Source organism: Oryctolagus cuniculus, chromosome X (assembly GCF_051225735.1).
Source record: "Oryctolagus cuniculus isolate XC-2025 breed Fujian yellow rabbit chromosome X, ASM5122573v1, whole genome shotgun sequence".
Lineage (NCBI taxonomy): Eukaryota > Metazoa > Chordata > Mammalia > Lagomorpha > Leporidae > Oryctolagus > Oryctolagus cuniculus.
Window position 1 is genome coordinate 38,246,598 of NC_142888.1, and position 17,621 is coordinate 38,264,218.

General features: G+C 38.7%; 1 long non-coding RNA gene across 1 annotated transcript in view; it reads left to right on the top strand.

The window, feature by feature from the left end:
• LOC149119611 (uncharacterized) overlaps nt 1–17,171 on the top strand; it is a 53,205-nt gene extending 36,034 nt beyond the window's left edge. Inside the window, exon 2 of the long non-coding RNA XR_016228179.1 lies at nt 16,863–17,171. This is a non-coding gene — a long non-coding RNA (uncharacterized LOC149119611). The remainder of the gene's footprint in view (nt 1–16,862) is intronic.
• The last annotated feature ends 450 nt before the right edge of the window (nt 17,172–17,621 follow it).

A 17,621-nucleotide genomic window follows, 5' to 3' on the forward strand; every position in this document is an offset into this window, starting at 1 on the left:
GAAACATAAATGTTAATTTTTGGGTAAATATAATGATTATTCTTCTCTTCCCGAGTTCCTTAAAATATATCTGATGGTTGAAAGCAAAAGTTGGGCAGATATTCCAAGATAGTGGATTAGGGAATGGCATACTGCACTAAGCTAGGGAAAAATAATCATAAAAAGGAAGTGTAGGAAGTGCACTCTCAGGGGAGAATTGGAGAGAAAACTACACTGGAAATGCTATAAAAGGAAGAAGAATGTTGGAACCTGTGTGGAAGGTGCAGCTGCACAGCACGAACACGGACACAACACACAGCCATTTAAATAATTTCTGCCTATAGGTGATCAATTTTTAAAGATTTATTTATTTATTTATTTAGAGAAAAATCTTCCATTTGTTGGTTTACTCGCCAGATGGCCGCAGTGGCCAGGGCTGGGCCAGGCTGAAGTCAGAAGCCAGGAGCTTCTTCTGGGTCTCCCACATGGGTGCAGGGGCCCAAACACTTGGGCCATCTTCCACGGCTTTTCCAGGCACATTAGCAGGGAGCTAGATCAGAAGTGGAGCAGCCAGGACTTGAACTGGCCCCCATATAGAATTCCAGTGCAGCTGGCTGGGGCTTTAACTCATGGAGCCACAATGCCAGTCCCATAGGTGATCCATTGTTTATCCCTGCTTACTTTAAATAATTTTTTTCTTTTCTTATTCTTCAGCAGTTCAATTTTAATATCATTTAGTTTAGATTTCTTTAACTCTATCCCATTTGAGGTTTGTTCATTTGCCTAAAATTTGTAGGTTTATTTTGATCAAACTTTGGATGTTGCAGCCATTGTTTCTTCACATATTTTGTTCAGTATTACACTCTTTCTCTTCTCATGGAACTCCATTGAAATTCCAAAGATATAAATATTAAATCGTTTAAAAAATTGTCCCACGTATCCCTGAAGCTCTGTTCATTATTTTCCCCAATCTATTTTCTCTTGTCATTTGCACTAATTAATTTCTACTATTCCATTTTTAAATTCATTAATTCTTTCCTTTGTCCTCTTCATTCTTCTTTTGAGCCCATTCACTGAGGTTTTTATTTTGGTTACTGTATTTTTACTATAAACTTTCCATTTAATTCTTCATAATATTGTCAATATATTTGCTAAGACTTTTAATTTTATCTTTTGTTAAGACTTACAGAATATTTGAAAGTAAAGTACTTATTTCTTGAACTCCTGCAGTTCAGTTGCCAACATGTTACTCCATCACTCTTGAATGCATTTTTGTGGCATTTCATTTATATAAAGATCTAAAAGAGCCAAATCAAATCTCAGGTGTTATAAATCAGAATAGCAATTATCTTTGGCAGATAATAACTGATACTTCTGGGATGATGCTAATGTTCTTTTTTCTTTGCTTTTTAACCTTGAAATATCTTCATAAATACACTAACTAAACAAAGGAGACATAAAATGCTCAGAAACAAAATTCAGCAGTAAATCTAACAATATGATCTTTTAAAAATCTATTACAGAAAAGTTTTTTCTTTGATTGCATAAACATAATAATATTATAATACTGTAGCGAGTTGAATATTAGAAGCATTACCATAAGATAAACAAATAATTCCTGATCATTTATAACTTATTTTCTAGTGGCACTGTTGTGACTACATTAGAACACTTAGTAAAATAATATTTTAAGGATATAAAAAGGCATGTAAATTGAGTTTTCTTAATAGAATACACTTTTTTTTCTTTTTTTTATTTGACAGGCAGAGTTAGACAGTGAGAGACAGAGAGAAAGGTCTTCCTTCTGTTGGTTCACCCCCCAAATGGCCGCTGCGGCCGGTGCACTGCGCTGATTCGAAGCCAGGAGCCAGGTGCTTCTCCTGGTCTCCCATGCGGGTGCAGGGGCCCAAGCATCTGGGCCATCCTCCACTGCCTTCCCGGGCCACAGTAGAGAGCTGGACTGGAAGAGGAGCAACCGGGACTAGAACCCGGTGCCTATATGGAATGCCAGCGCTGCAGGCAGAGGATTAACCAAGTGAGCCATGGCGCTGGTCCCAATAGAATACACTTTGTAAGCTATGGATTTCAGAAAATGTGACTGGGAAAGTACTATCATAATCATTTTAATTATTTCAAAATAAAGGTGATTTACAAAAGTTAATGAATAATTTCTCTAACCTTTTAACAGCTTAAAAAAAAATCTACAGGCCAGGTATGCAACCCAGCTCTGCCAATGGTTAGCTCTGTAACCTGGGGCAAATACCTATTCCAAGAGTCAATTTATCTCTGAAATAAATCATATAATTTGTAAAGTTACTTCCAACTCTAAAATTCTATGACTGCAAGTATTTCTATTTCCGTTGTACATGCTACTTGATTTCTTTGCATGTTAGCTGTCTGAAATGATCAGGAAAGATGTATAGTAAATAAAAAATGCCCCAGTCCTAACTGAAAAATAGAAAAGAACATACACTCATGTATATTTGCGGGATATATATTTTCAAACCAATTCAATAATCATTTCTTAGGTAAAATCAAAGTATGCCTACGGGAGGAAAGCAAATACCCAAGTTACTGTCAACATAGATTATTTACCTAAGGCGCTATGTATGTGTGTGCACGCATAACATATCAGCACAAAAGCATATGCCATCTGGCTCTCTTAAGGTACAAGACACGTCAGAACATTAGTCCACATTCATTGAGTACGGGTATCGCTGCCTGTCGTTACAATCACTGTAAGTGTGAATTCAAGATTTTCATGGGTCTCTTCCAAGAATTCTTTTGATGAGTATTTCTATTCCCTCATTTTCCTTCTACGTATAAATAATTGACCGTCATTTAATGTCTAATTTTCACCACTTGCTCATGTCAATTCTTGGAAGTATTACTGCTTATGAATCATGACATGTACTTTATATAACAAAAGCGGAAGTTAAAAGATATAGACATCACATTTTAATGGTTATTTTAAAAAAGGAAAACAATAAAAAGTCAGTTTCCAACTTAGAGGATTTTATATATTATTAAATATTCCATTTTATTTCCATGGCCTGAATTTATTATCCTATTTTATTTCCATGGCTTGAGTTTTATTTTTCACTTGAGAAAACAAGCTCCATTTCTTAACACTTATTTTATCTTTCTCCAGTAGAGACAGAAGAAACAGTTTTCCCTTTGACAAAATTGTCCAGGGGAACAAAATGCCTTTCCAAATAACAGTGCAAGTCTTCCTAACATGTCAGTGGTAATGAGTATAGAAGAGTCGTTTTTAAAATTTCATGAAAACTACTGTTAAGACAACTGTTTTGGCTACTTTGCCGACAGTCTATCTGACCTAGATACTTTTTAAAGATTTATTTATTTGAAAGAGTTACAAAGAGAGAGAGAGAGAGAGAGAGAGAGAGAATCTTCTACCTGCTGGTCTACTCCCCAAATGGTCACAACAGGTGGAGCTGGGCCAGTCCGAAGCCAGGAGCCAGGAGCTTCTTCCAGGTTTCCTATGTGGGAGCAGGGGCCCAAGTACTCGGGCCATCTTCTACTACTTTCCCAGGTGCATTAGCAGGGACCTAGATCAGAAGCAGAGCAGTCAGGATTTGAACCAGCACCCATATGGGATACTGGCACTGCAGGCAGTGGCTTTACATGCTATGCCACAGCACCAGCCCCATAGACTAGATCTGTTATTAATGTTATTTTCATCTTCTGCATCATCTTCATCCTAACTGTCTGAGACCTCCTCTCAAGCTTTGACCACCGAGCCCTGCACTTTCTACTATACCAGGGAGCCCAAGAGTCTTGTTACCAGCTCCCTCATCTGGGCCAATAGACACCGTAGAGGGTCTGTGTCACCTGGTATCCCATAGCCACTCACAAGATACCCTCAGCCATTTTTGCTTCTTGCCCTACCCAAAGTTCTCTCCCAATACTCCATGATGCCCCACCCATTTTTCTGTTTTATTTTTAAATGGACAAATAAAAATTATACATATTTAAGATTTATAACATGATGTTATAAAATATGTGTACATTAATTTGGGACATGCTCAAGTGGACTTGACCCAAATGGTAGAGATAGAAACGTGCCAGAGGATTCCAATTCAATCCCATCAAGGTGGCATGTAGCAATGCCATCTCACCAGTCCAATTTCTGTTCACAATTGATCATAATGATAGGACTGAGTCAAAGGGATCACACAAACAAGACTAGTGTCTGCAAATACTATCTGATAGAATAAAAAAGGGAGAGAACGATCCAACATGGGAAGCGGGATACACAGCAGACTCATAGAATGGCAGATGCCCTAAACAGCACTCTGGCCTCAGAATCAGCCCTTAAGGCATTTGGATCTGGCTGAAGAGCCCATGAGAGTATTTTAGGCATGGAAAGCCAAGACACTCTGGCCAAAAACAAAAAAAAACAAAAAACAAAAAACAAAAAACACACACCTAAATGAAAGATCTCTGCAAGTGAGATCCCAGTGGAAAGAACGGGTCATCAAAGAAGGAGGTACCTTTCTCTGAAGGAAGGCGAGAACTTCCACTTTGACTATGACCTTGTCTAAGTAAGATCAGAGTCAGTGAACTCAAAAGTCTTCCAGCCTTGGCAACTCATGACAAGAGCCTAGGGTGATTACTGACGCCATAAACAAGAGTGTCAATTTGTTAAGTCAACAACAGGAGTCACTGTGCGCTTACTCCTCATGTAGAATCTCTGTCCTTAATGTGTTGTACTATGTGAATTAATGCTATAACTAGCACTCAAACAGTATTTTTCACTTTGTGTTTCTGTGTGGGTGCAAACTGTTGAAATCTTTACTTAATATATGCTAAATTGACCTTCTGTATATAAAGAGAATTGAACATGAATCTTGATGTGAATGGAAAGGGAGAGGGAGCGGGAGAGGGGAGGGTTGCAGGTGGGAGGGAAGTTATGGGGGAGAAAAAGCCATTGTAATCCATAAGCTGTACCTTGGAAATTTATGTTCATTAAATAAAAGTTTTAAAAAAATAAAATATGTGTACATTGTGGAATGTCTAAACTAAATTAACATGCAACACTTCACATACTTATGATTTATTTGTAGAGATATCACTTTTTTAAAAAGATTTATTTATTTGAAAGTCAGAGTTACATAGAGAGAGGAGAGGCAGAGAAAGAGAGAGAGGTCTTCCATCCATTGGTTCACTCCCCAATTGGCCGCAATAGCTGGAGCTGCGCTGATCCAGAGCCAGGAGCCAGGAGCTTCTTCCAGGGTGAGATCACTTTTACCATCCACTCTGAACAATTTAGGTGTACAATATATTGTTATTAATTATTATACTATGTAACTATAGTTACTGTTATATTGTTACCAATATATTGTTACTCTGTAACTGTAGTTACCGTTATATTGTTATCAATATGTTGTTGCTGTGTAACTATAGTTACTATTTGTACAATAGATATCTTGAACTTGTTTCTCTGGAGGTGTTGTATCTCCCGCAAACACTTTTGTTTTTTTATTTGAAAGAGGGAGAGACAGATGACAGAGATATCTCTTCCTTGCAATGGTTCACTTCCCAAGTGCCTGCAACAACCAAAGCTGGGCCAGGCTGAAGTCTGGAACTCAGAACTCAATCCTGGTCTACTATGTGTGTTGCAGGGACCCAAGTATTTGAGCCAACACCTGCTGCCCCCACAAGGTGTGAATTATCAGGAAGCTTGAATCTGAAGCAGAGCCAGGACTTGAAGCCAGGCACTCTGATATGGGATGTAGGTGTCACAAGCAGTGTCTAAACTGCTGGACCAAACACTTGCCACTGAACGATTTGGTATGTCTGAAAGGACTTTAGAAAGTCATGCAAAAGTCATATAAAAGATAAGACGTATTGATTACAAAAAATTGAAATTCATACATATTTTTTCATAATGTGTATTTTTTCCACAAACTTTTTGGAGCCTCTTTGTATTTCCTACAAAGTAAGATATTCTATTAAATTCCAACACATCAAAATAAGGAAATTAACATTAATATATTGTTAATATTCAATCCTTAGACATCAATTAAATTTCACATACCGTCAAAATACATTTTTAAAAAGAAAGGATCCAATTTGAAATCATTTATCCTACAATTAGTTGTCATTTCCTTCTACTATTCATCCATTAGGAACCATTCCTTTGTTGTTCTTTAACTTCTGTGGCCTTGACACTTTTGAATATACAAGCTAGTTATTTTGTACAGTAGTCTTCTATTTGAATTTCTCCTTGTGATTACCTTAAGTTTTCACATCTTTGACAGGAATACTGCAAAAGGGGTGTTCTGCTTTTGTTATTGAATTGTATAAAGTGGAGCAACTTCATTTTTTTCCCATTGCTGGTGATGTTCACCTACATCACTTAGGTAAGGTGGTATTTGTTAGGATTATTGTGACATTTGTAATTAATAAGTATTTTGTTGAGGGATATTTGAAACTATGTTGTTATCTCAGGTCTCAAAAGGCATTCTCTCTCTATGTACTTACATATAGCCAATTTCTATTATTATATTTTTCTTTTTTATTTATATCTCATTGAAAAATATTTGTAAATGACATATTTCATAAAGGACTATTAAAATATGCAAAGACCTCTTTTTTAAGATTTATTTTATTTATTTGAAAGTCAGAGTTACACAGAGAGAGGAGAGGCAGAGAGAGAGAGAGAGAGAGAGGCAGAGATAGAGAGAGAGGGCTTCCATCTGCTGGTTCACTCCCAATTGGCTGCAACGGCCGGAGCTGATGCCAGGAGCCAGTAGCTTATCCAGGTCTTCCACTTGAGTGCATGGGCCCAAGGACTTGGGCCATCTTGTACTGCTTTCCCAGGCCATAGCAGAGAGCTGGATCGGAAGTGGAGTAGTCAGGTCTGAAATCGGCGCCCATATGGGATGTCGGCACTTTAGGCCAGGGCGTTAACCTGCTGTGCCACAGCGTGAGCCCCAGCAAAGAACTCTTAAAAGTTCATACTAAGAAAATTAACAACCTGATTCATAAATGATCAAAAGACCTGAACAGACACTTCACCAAGGGACACATACTGATGGCAAATAAAATATGTAAAAATTCTCGACATGATACGTTATTAGAGGTTTGCACATCACAACAGCAATGAGACACCACTGCATACCTATTAAAATGACCCAAACCTAGAAAAAGTAACCATACCAAATATCGACAAGGATTTGAAACAACAGAAATGTCATTCATTACTGGAAAGGTGCTCTCTTGCCATCTCCATACATGTAAATTAAACTCTTTCTTTAATGTCTGTCCAGTACAAGCCTTAAAATTTGGATTTGATAGCTAGGGTGTGATTGTAAATGTTATGAAAGTGGAAAAACTGTATATGGAGTGAAGAGCTATGAAAACAATCAAACAATGATATTCATCATACTACAAACTAAAAAAAATGTTTGATTATATTAAGACACTGTAAAAGCATTTGGCAAAATCAATATCCATTCCTGTTTTGTACAAAAATCTGAGAAAACAAAAAATGTAAAGGAAGTTCCTCAACCTGATAAAGGACATCTTCAAAAAACCTACAGCTAAGATCAGGAGCAAGGCAGGGTTGTTATTCTTACCACTTCTATTCAACACTGTATCGAGGTTCTATCAAGTGCAATCAGGCAAGAAAAATAAATAAAAGGCATCCAGATGAGAAAGGAGGAATTTAAAATGGCTTTACTAGCACATGATGTGATCATCTATGCATAAAATCTGATGGAATCTATAAAAGAACAACTAAAACTAACATGTAAGTTTAGGAAAGCTACAAGGTACAAAATCAGTGTTCAAAAATTAATTTTATTCCCATACAGTAACAACAATCAATCTAAAGTTAAAACACAAAAAGCACCATTTAAAATGGTGTGAAAATGTGAAATATCTGATAACAATATGAAAAATCTAACACACTGCAGATCACAAAATGTTGTTGAGATGAATTAGAAGAACCTAAAAATAGATATATTTCTTACTTATTGGTCAAAAGACTTGTCGTTAAGATAATCGATTTACAGATTTGATGGGATTACAGTCAAAATTCTAGCAGGCAATTTTTTGGTAGAGATTGACAAGTTGATTTTAAAATTTGTGTTGGGTGCTGGCATTGTGACCAAGCAGATTAGGCTGCTGCAACACGAGCATCCTATATCCTATTGCTGGCTTGAGTCCCAGCTGCTCTGCTTGAGCTCTAGTTTTCTGCTAATGTGCCTGGGAAGGGAGAAGAAGATGGCCCAAGTACACGGACCCCTGCCACCATGTGGGAGACCAGGATGGAGTTTTGGGCTCCTGGTTTCAGCCTGGTCCAGATCTGGTTGTTAGTGGCCATTTAGGGAGTGAACTAGCGGATTGAAGATCTCTGTTTGTCTGTCTCTTCCTCTCTCTCTGTCTTTCTGCTTTTTAAATCAACAAATAAATTGATAAATAATCTTTGAAAACATTTGTATGAAAAGGCAAAGGACTTAGAATAGACAAAACAACTCTGAAAGAGAGAAACTTAAAGGCCTTATAGAACCTGATATCCAGAATTATTATAAATCTACAGTAACTAAGACAATGTTGTATCACCATAAAGACAGACAAGCAGATTAATGGAAAAAAGAGAGATTCTAGAAATAAATTCAAATATATATGTATACATATATATGAGTTTTTACAAAGGCTGAAAGGTAATTCTGATGAGAAATGATAGTTTTTTCAACAAATGACTCTCAATGATTGAATATCCATAAGCAAAAGAAGTGAATTTCGATCCATATATAATAGTTTAACTCCAAATAGATCATAGCTGTAACTGCAAAACCCCAAACCATGAAATATCTTGAAGAAAACAGGAGACAGTTTATGTGACATTGGATTCAGCTAAGATTTCTTAGTTATTGCAACAAAAAATATGTATTAGACTTTATCAAAATTTACAACTTCAATAAACACTATTGTGAGAATGATCAGATAAGCTTCAGGCTGGGAGAACACGTTTGCAAAGCATGTGTCTGATAAATATCTTGTATCCAGAATATATAAAAGTGTCTCAGCAGTCCACTGTAGGAAGACAACCCAAATTTCAATTGATAAAATATTTGGACAGTTTACCAAAGTGAGATAAATAGATGTCAAATACCAAAAAAAATATTCAAAATCATTAGTCAAAGAAATGCAAATTAAGAGAACAAGGAGTTGCCACTACACGACTATTAGAATGTCTAACATTATAGAAGACAGGCAAAAGATGTGGAGGAATTGGGACTCTCATATGCTGCTTGTGAGAATGTAATATTAATCACAGAGATCTTTCATTTAGGTCATTTTTTGCCATAGTGTCTTGGCTTTCCATGCCTGAGAAACTCTCATGGGCTTTTTAGGCAGATCCGAATGCCTTAAGGGCTGATTCTAGGCCAGAGTGCTGTTTTGGGGCATCTGCCATTCTATGAGTCTGCTGTGTATCCTGCTTCCCATGTTGGATTATTCTCTCCTTTTTAATTCTATCGATTATTATTAACAGACACTGGCCTTATTTATGTGATTCCTTTGACAAATAATCCTATCTTTGTTATCAATTATGAACTTAAACTGATCACTTTAACTAGTAAGATGGTACCTTCCAACTTAATGGGATTTGGAGTCCCATGGTACGTTTCTAGCTTTACCCTTAGGGGTAAGTCTGAGTGAGTGTGCCAAACTGTACATTTCTTCCCTCTCTTATTCCCACTCTTATTGTTAAGAGGGATCAATCTTCAGTTGAATTTAAACACCTAAGAATAATTGTGTGTTAATTAAAGAATTCAACCAATGGTATTAAGTAGAAAAAGAAAATACTAAAAAGAATAAAATAGTAAGCTGTTCCTCGACAGGACAAGGGTTGATCAAGCCATTGTTTCTCATAGTGTCTGTTTCACTTCTGCAGGTTTCCTTTTAGGTGCTTTGTTAGTTGTCACAGATCAGGGAGAACATATGATATTTGTCCCTTTGGGACTGGCTCATTTCACTCAGCATGATGTTTTCCAGATTCCTCTATTTTGTTGCAAATGACTGGATTTCATTTTTTTTACCACTGTGTAGTATTCTATAGAGTACATATCCCATAATTTCTTTATCCAGTCTTCCGTTGATGGGCATTTAGGTTGATTCCATGTCTTAGCTATTTTAAATTGAGCTGCAATAAACATTGAGGTGCAGATAGGTCTTTTATTTGCCATTTTAATTTCCCTTGGGTAAATTCTGAGGAATGGGATGGCTGGGTCGTGTGGTAGGGCTATATTCAGGTTTCTGAGGAATTTCCAAACTGTCTTCCATAGTGACTTTACCAGTTTGCATTCCCACCAACAGTGGGTTAGTGTCCCTTTTTCCCCACATCCTCACCAGCATCTGTTGTTAGTTGATTTCTGTATGTAATCCGTTCTAACCAGGGAGAGGTGAAACCTCATTGCGGTTTTGATTTGCATTTCCCTGATTGCTAGTGATCCTGAACATTTTTTTCATGTGTCTGTTGGCCATTTGGATTTCCTCTTTTGAAAGGAGGTGCCTTTCTCTGAAGGGAGGAGAAAACTTCTACTTTGATTATGGCCTTATCTAAATAAGGAGTTTGTGAACTGAAGAGTCTTCCATAGCCTTGGCAGCTCATGACAAGAGCCTCGGGTGATTACTGATTGTCATAAATCAGAGTGTCAATTGTTAAATCAACAGGAGTCACTGTGCACTTACTCCCCATGTAGGATCTCTGTCCTTAATGTGTTGTACTATGTGAATTAATGCTATAACTAGAACTCAAACAGTACTTTATACTTTGTGTGTCTGTGCGGGTGCAAACTGTTGAAATCTTCACTTAGTATATACTAAGTTGATCTTCTGTATATAAAGATAATTAAAAATGAATCTTAATGAAGAATGGGATGGGAGAGGGAGTAGGAGATGGGATGGTTTGCTGGTGGGAGGTAGGTTATGGGGAAAAATGCTATAATCCAAAAGTTATACTTTCAAAATTAATATTTATTAAATAAAAGATTTTTTAAAGAAAAGAGAATGTAATATTATGCATTCACTCTGGATAATAGCTCAGCAACTTCTTCAAAAGTTAAACATACACCTACAATATGATCCAGCCATTCAACTCCCAGATATTTATCCAAAATTAATAGGAATTCATGTCCACACAAAGACTTGTCTTAATGCTCTTAGCAGCTTTATTTGTGAAAGCCCCAAACTGAAAACAATCCTAAAGTTATGAACAGATAAACAGATTAAAAAATTGTGGCATACTTTACAAAGAACTACAAAACAGCAATTTGAAGCTTCCCAACACATAAAAATCATAAATGTTTAAGGAGAGGCAAGTGATAAATACCTTGATTTTATAATTGCACATTGTATACATGTATTAAAATATAACACAAATCATAACCCCATAAATGTATACAACTATTGTGTTAATGAAAATTAAATTTTAAAGACGAAAAAATCTATAGGATAGCTATACAAAGAATGAGCTACTACTCCTTAACAAAACACAGTGACCTGGGGCCAGCCTTGTGAAGCAATGGGTTAAGTTGCTGCCTTTGATGCTGGCATTCCATAGCTGACTGCCCAGCTACTCCACTTCCAATCCACCTCCTTGCCAATGTGCCTGGAAAGGCAGCAAAGACGACCTAAGTATTTGGGCTCCTGCCACCCACATGGGAAACTTGGATGGAGTTCTGGGCTCCTGGCTTCAGCCTGGTCCAGATTTGGCTGCTGCAGCTATTGAAGGAGTGATGCAGTGGTTGGATGATCTCAGTCTGTCTCTGTCTATGTCTCTCTCTCTCTCTTAAAAGATTTATTTATTTATTTGAAAGGCAGAGTTACAGAGATGCAGAGGCAGAGAGAGAGAGAAAAGTCTTCTATCTACTTTGTTGCACCTTACACCAATCAGGCACACAGAAGATGTGGGACCTCTTCAGACTTTGGAGGCAAGTTACACCACATTTGGGCAAATTATGTTCTCCCATTTGCTGGAGTGCCCATAAAACTGCTAGTTTAGAGTGGGGCCTGGGGCAAAGGCAGGCTCTCTAGCAGATCGATCAAACCATCTTGTCTCATGAGTCATTAGACAAAATAGGATCATAAGTAATTGTGTAATTAGGCATGCAGTATGGATCTGCTGGAAAACACCATGAGAAAAGCACAGACTCCTAGTTTTTTTTTTTTAATTTTATTTTCGTTATACAAGTTTCATGTATTTATATATACAGATTTAGGAACATAGTTAAGCACACCTTCTGCTAGCTAGTCACCAGTTGAAAAGCAGCTTTGGACTTGCTATTTGGTTTTGGATGAGACTGAACTCCTGCACGTGGTATATAAAGTGACTATGCACTCCCGCCACAATTTTCATCATGAACTGGTATAATCTGTTCCATGGAATATGTGCTGTGTTATTCCTGTTAAGCGGAATGTTAAGTATGACAGTAGACCAAAACAGGAGGCACAAAGAAAGTATCGGAGGAACTAGATCATCTCTGATATTACTGACTCTTCCTGTTTCAACACCTGTCTCTGAAACTCACCTGATGGCCTCCTAGGCAGTTCGCTTGCATAAGCAAGTAAGAGAGGAGGAAACAGCACACTTCTGCTTCATATACAAACCTGAAACCACAACAGAAGTCGACGGCTAGCTACTGCATTACAGCTTCATTCAAGGATGGTCCTGAAAGGCTTCAGTGAAACCCTCCCAGTGGGCAGAGTTCCAGGAAGAACATTTAGTTGTTCACTTTGTTAGGGAGAAGAAATGTCCTTTCATATTAATTAATTAATTATTCATATTATTCAGAATAATATTATTCATATTAATTCATGTCCAGTGGCTGGAGGAATGGATTGATAATCTGGGGCTAGGAAAGATCATAGGAAAATTGGTGAAAAAGAATTCTGGAGTTGAGATATATGGGTACAATTCTAGGAATGGCTACAGAATGGAGTGGTGTAAATGCTCCCCAGGAGAAAACTAATGTGATATGGCTGTTTATTCTTTAAGCTTTTTGTCCTGAACCATGTGCTAGCTATTACAATGTTCCTTTCCTAAGTATCTGCTAGGATGACGTTTTTTTGAAAAAAAAAAAAAAAAGATTTATTTTATTTATTTGAAAGAGTTACAGAGAGGCAGAGGCAGAGAGAGAAAGAGAGGTCTTCCTTCCGCTGGTTCATTCCCCAGAGGGCTGCAACAACCGGAGCTGTGCCAGTCCGAAGCCAGGAGCCAGGAGCTTCTTCCAGGTCTCTCAAGTGGGTGCAGGGGCCCAAGGACTTGGGCCATCTTCTACTGCTTTCCCAGGACATAGCAGAGAGCTGGATTAGAATAGGAACAGCTGGGACTAGAACCGGCGCCCATATGGGATGCTGGCGCTTCAGGCCAGGGCTTTAACCCACTGCGCCACAGTGCTGGCCCCTAGGGAGACCTTTTCTGCCAGGTTTATACTGTTTTACACTCGTTCTCAACCTGTGGATGTAATGGCTTCCTCTTACTAGTCCCAGTGTCCTTCTGGTTCCTCTGAACTCTGCTTATGCTTTATAAAGAGCTCAAGATCCATGGTTTATTTATAAGTGCATTGCTTAGTGTCCAAGTGTTTAGAGATTTTCCTGATAACTTCTGTTATTGATTTCTAATTTGTTTCCACTGTGGTTGGAAAACATATTCTGGGCCGGCGCCGTGGCTCACTGGGCTAATCCTCCGCCTTGCGGCACCGGCACACCGGGTTCTAGTCCCGGTCAGGGCGCCGGATTCTGTCCCGGTTGCCCCTCTTCCAGGCCAGCTCTCTGCTGTGGCCAGGGAGGGCAGTGGAGGATGGCCCAAGTACTTAGGCCCTGCACCTGCATGGGAGACCAGGAGGAAGCACCTGGCTCCTGGCTTCGGATCAACGTGATGCGCCGGCCGCAGCGCGCCGGCAGCAGAGCGCCGGCAGCAGCGGCCATTGAAGGGTGAACCAACGGCAAAGGAAGACTTTTCTCTCTGTCTCTCTCTCTCACTGTCCACTCTGCCTGTCAAAAATAAAAAAAAAAGGAAAACATATTCTGAATGATTTCAATTATTCCAAATTTGTTTAGATTCGTTACATTACCCAAAATATGATCTGTGAGTACTCAAAAAGAATGTGTAGTTTATGGTTGATGAGTAGAGTGCTGATGATTAAATATTATGTGGTGATATTGTGAAATTATTATACCTAATTATTTCCTAGGTGTCCTATCTATTGTTGAACAAGGCATATTGGAGTCTTCAACTATAAGTGTGCATCTGTCTGTTTCTCTTCAATCTCATTTGTTTTTGCTTCATATATTTTTCCCAAGTCAGAAATATTTATTTTGTTAAATAGAAATATTATTTTGTTCCAGAAGTTTTGTCTTCTTAGCTGTTTTTAAAAGATTTTTTATTTGAAAGGCAGAGTAACAGAGAGATTAGAAGGGACAGAGAGAGAGAGAGAGAGAGAGAGAGAATCTTTCATCTGCTAGTTCACTCTCCAAATGGGTGAAATGGCTTGGGCTTGGCCAGGCCAAAGCTGGGAGCCAGAAATTTCTTTTTTTTTTCTTTTCTTTTCTTTCTTTCTTTTTTTTTTTTTTTGACAGGCAGAGTGGACAGTGAGAGAGAGAGAGACAGAGAGAAAGGTCTTCCTTTGCCGTTGGTTCACCCTCCAATGGCCGCCAAGGCCGGTGTGCTGCGGCCGGCGCACCGTGCTGATCCGATGGCAGGAGCCAGGTACTTCTCCTGGTCTCCCATGGGGTGCAGGGCCCAAGCACTTGGGCCATCCTCCACTGCACTCCCTGGCCACAGCAGAGACCTGGCCTGGAAGAGGGGCAACCAGGACAGAATCCGGTGCCCCGACCGGTACTAGAACCCGGTGTGCCGGTGCCGCAAGGCGGAGGATTAGCCTAGTGAGCCGCGGCACCGGCTTAGGAGCCAGAAATTTCTTCCAGGTCTCCCACGTGGGTGCAAGGACCCAAGCACTTAGGCCATCATTCACTGCTTTCCTGGCTTATTAGCAGGGAGCTGAATTGGCATCCATATGGGATGCTGGTGTCAGGTGGAGGCTTAACCTACTATGCCAGAATGTTGAGACACCCTGCTTCATATATTTTACAGTCTGTTGTTTGGTGCATATGTATTTAGCATTGCTATCTCATTTTGGTATGTCGATCCTTTTATCATATTGCAATGTCCCTCTATGTGCTTGTAATTTTTTTTTTTTTACTTTGAATTCTACCTTATCTTATATTGCATTAGTCTGGGTTTTCTGGAGAACTAAAACCAACAGGCTGGGTTTTTTTTTTAACTTTTATTTAATGAATATAAATTTCCAAAGTACAGCTTACGGATTACAATGGCTTCCTCCCCCCCATAACTTCCCTCCCACCCGCAACCCTCCCCTTTCCCTCTCCCTCCCCTCTTCCATTCACATCAAGATTCATTTTCAATTCTCTTTATATACAGAAGATCAGTTTAGCATATATTAAGTAAAGATTTCAAAAGTTTGCACCCACATAGAAACACAAAGTGAAAAATACTGTTTGAGTACTAGGCTGGGTTTATATAAAGAGAGAGATGTATTTTAAAGAATTAACTGACATAATTATGCATACAGACAAGTTCAAACACACAGGAGTACAAATCCAGGCTCCTTACTAAGCCTTCTTTGATAGCACCCTGTTGGAGGTATGTTGATGCAACTCATAGCAGGAGAAGTATAGAAATCTAGGATCTTCAGCTGGTCTTTGCTGACAGTTCAGGGGATGCAATTTTTCCTCTGCTGTTTGGCTGTAGAACAGTTATTGTCTAAAATATTTTTTTTTTGGTCTTAATAGGTTGTTTATTTTCTGGTCCTTTGGCTAGAGAGAACATGATTTTCTTGGGAGTTTTTGGTGCCCATTGGTGTTTCTAAATTGCTGTTTTTCTAGTATCCAGTCTGGGATGTATGAGGCAAGAAGAAAACCCAGGGAATTTATCACTGTGTCGTTCTTTGGTCTCAAGGCCCTTACTGGTACACCTTCTTCTCTCCAACTTTCAGAGTATTTTGTTTTAAAAGACAATTCAAATTTTTTAACATTCCACAAAGGTTTTGTATGTTTTGTGATTAACATGCAATAATTTTACAGATTTATGGGATGTGGTGTGCTATTCCAAGACCTTTATAGACTATGTACTGATCAAATCGTGGTAATCAGCATTTCTGTCTCCTTATCATTTAAAAAGATTTATTTATTTGAGAGGCATAATTACAGAGAGGCGTGGTGTGGGGAGAGGTCTTCCATCTGCTGGTTCATTCCCCAGATGGCTGCAATAGCCAGAGCCGGGTCATTCTGAAGCCAGGAGCCAGGACCTTCTTCTGGGTCTCCCATGCAGGTGCAGGGGCCCAAGGACTTGGGCCATCTTCTACTGCTTTCCTGGGCCATAGCAGAGAGCTGGATCAGAATGGAGCAGTCAGGTCTTGAACTGGCACCCATATGGGATGCTGGCCCTGTAGGCGGAGGCTTAGCCCACTATGCCACAGTGCCCACCCCTACCATTTCTTTATGTTTGAAGCTTGGAGCTCTTCTCTTTTTGAGTCTTCTTATATTCATTTTGTATATATTTTTTATCATTTCTAGCTGTACTTAATGGAAAGAATGGGGAAAATGACATATACATAATCTTCTCATGCCCTCATTTATGAAAGATATTTTTTCCAGGTATATAGATTGGCATGTTTTCTTCTTAGTGACATAAAAATGCTAATCTACTGTCTTCTTGTTTGTGTTGTTTCTGAAGAGATATCTTATGTCATCCTTATCTTTTCTCCTTGGTATGCATCATGTCCTTTTACCCTGGATGTTTGTGAGATTTCTTTTTTTTTTTTATCTAGGGCCGGTGCTATGGCGTAGTAGGTCAAGCATCCGCCTGCGGCGCCAGCATCCCATATGGGCGCCGCTTGGAGTGCTGGCTGCCCCACTTCTGATCCAGCTCTCTGATATGGCCTAGGAAAGCAGTAGGAGATGGCCCAAGTCCTTGGGCCCCTGCACCCGCATGGAAGACCCAGAGAAGCTCCTGGCTCCTGGCTTCAGACTGGCCCAGCTCCAGCCATTGCAACCATTTGTGGAGACCTTTCCCTCTGTCTCTCCCTCTCTCTGTCTGTAACTCTACATCTAAAATAAATAAATAAATGTTTAAAAAAGATTTTTTGTTACTGGTTTTGACAAATTAGATTTTAATATACTTTGGTCACTTTTCTTCATGTTTCCTTTTCTTGGTAGTTATTGATCTTCTTGGATATGTGGATTTATAATTCTCATCAAGTTTAGCAGTTTGGGAGCGTTGTTTCTTCAGAATTTTTTTCTGGTATGCTCTTTCTTCTCCTTTAGTGACCTCATTTACCTATATATGAGTGTGCTTGAGGTTGTCCACAGCTTACTGATACTCCTAACTTTTTAGATTTGCTTTTTCTCTCTGTGGTTTATTTTGCATATTTTCTAATGCTTTATCTTCAAATTGCTGGCCTTTCCTTCTTCATTGTCTAATTTGTCATTAATTCTATTTAGTGTATTTTTTATTACAGAAGTTATAGCTTTCATTTCTAGAAGTTTTATTTGGGTCTTTTGAAAATATCTTCTATATCTTTACTAAC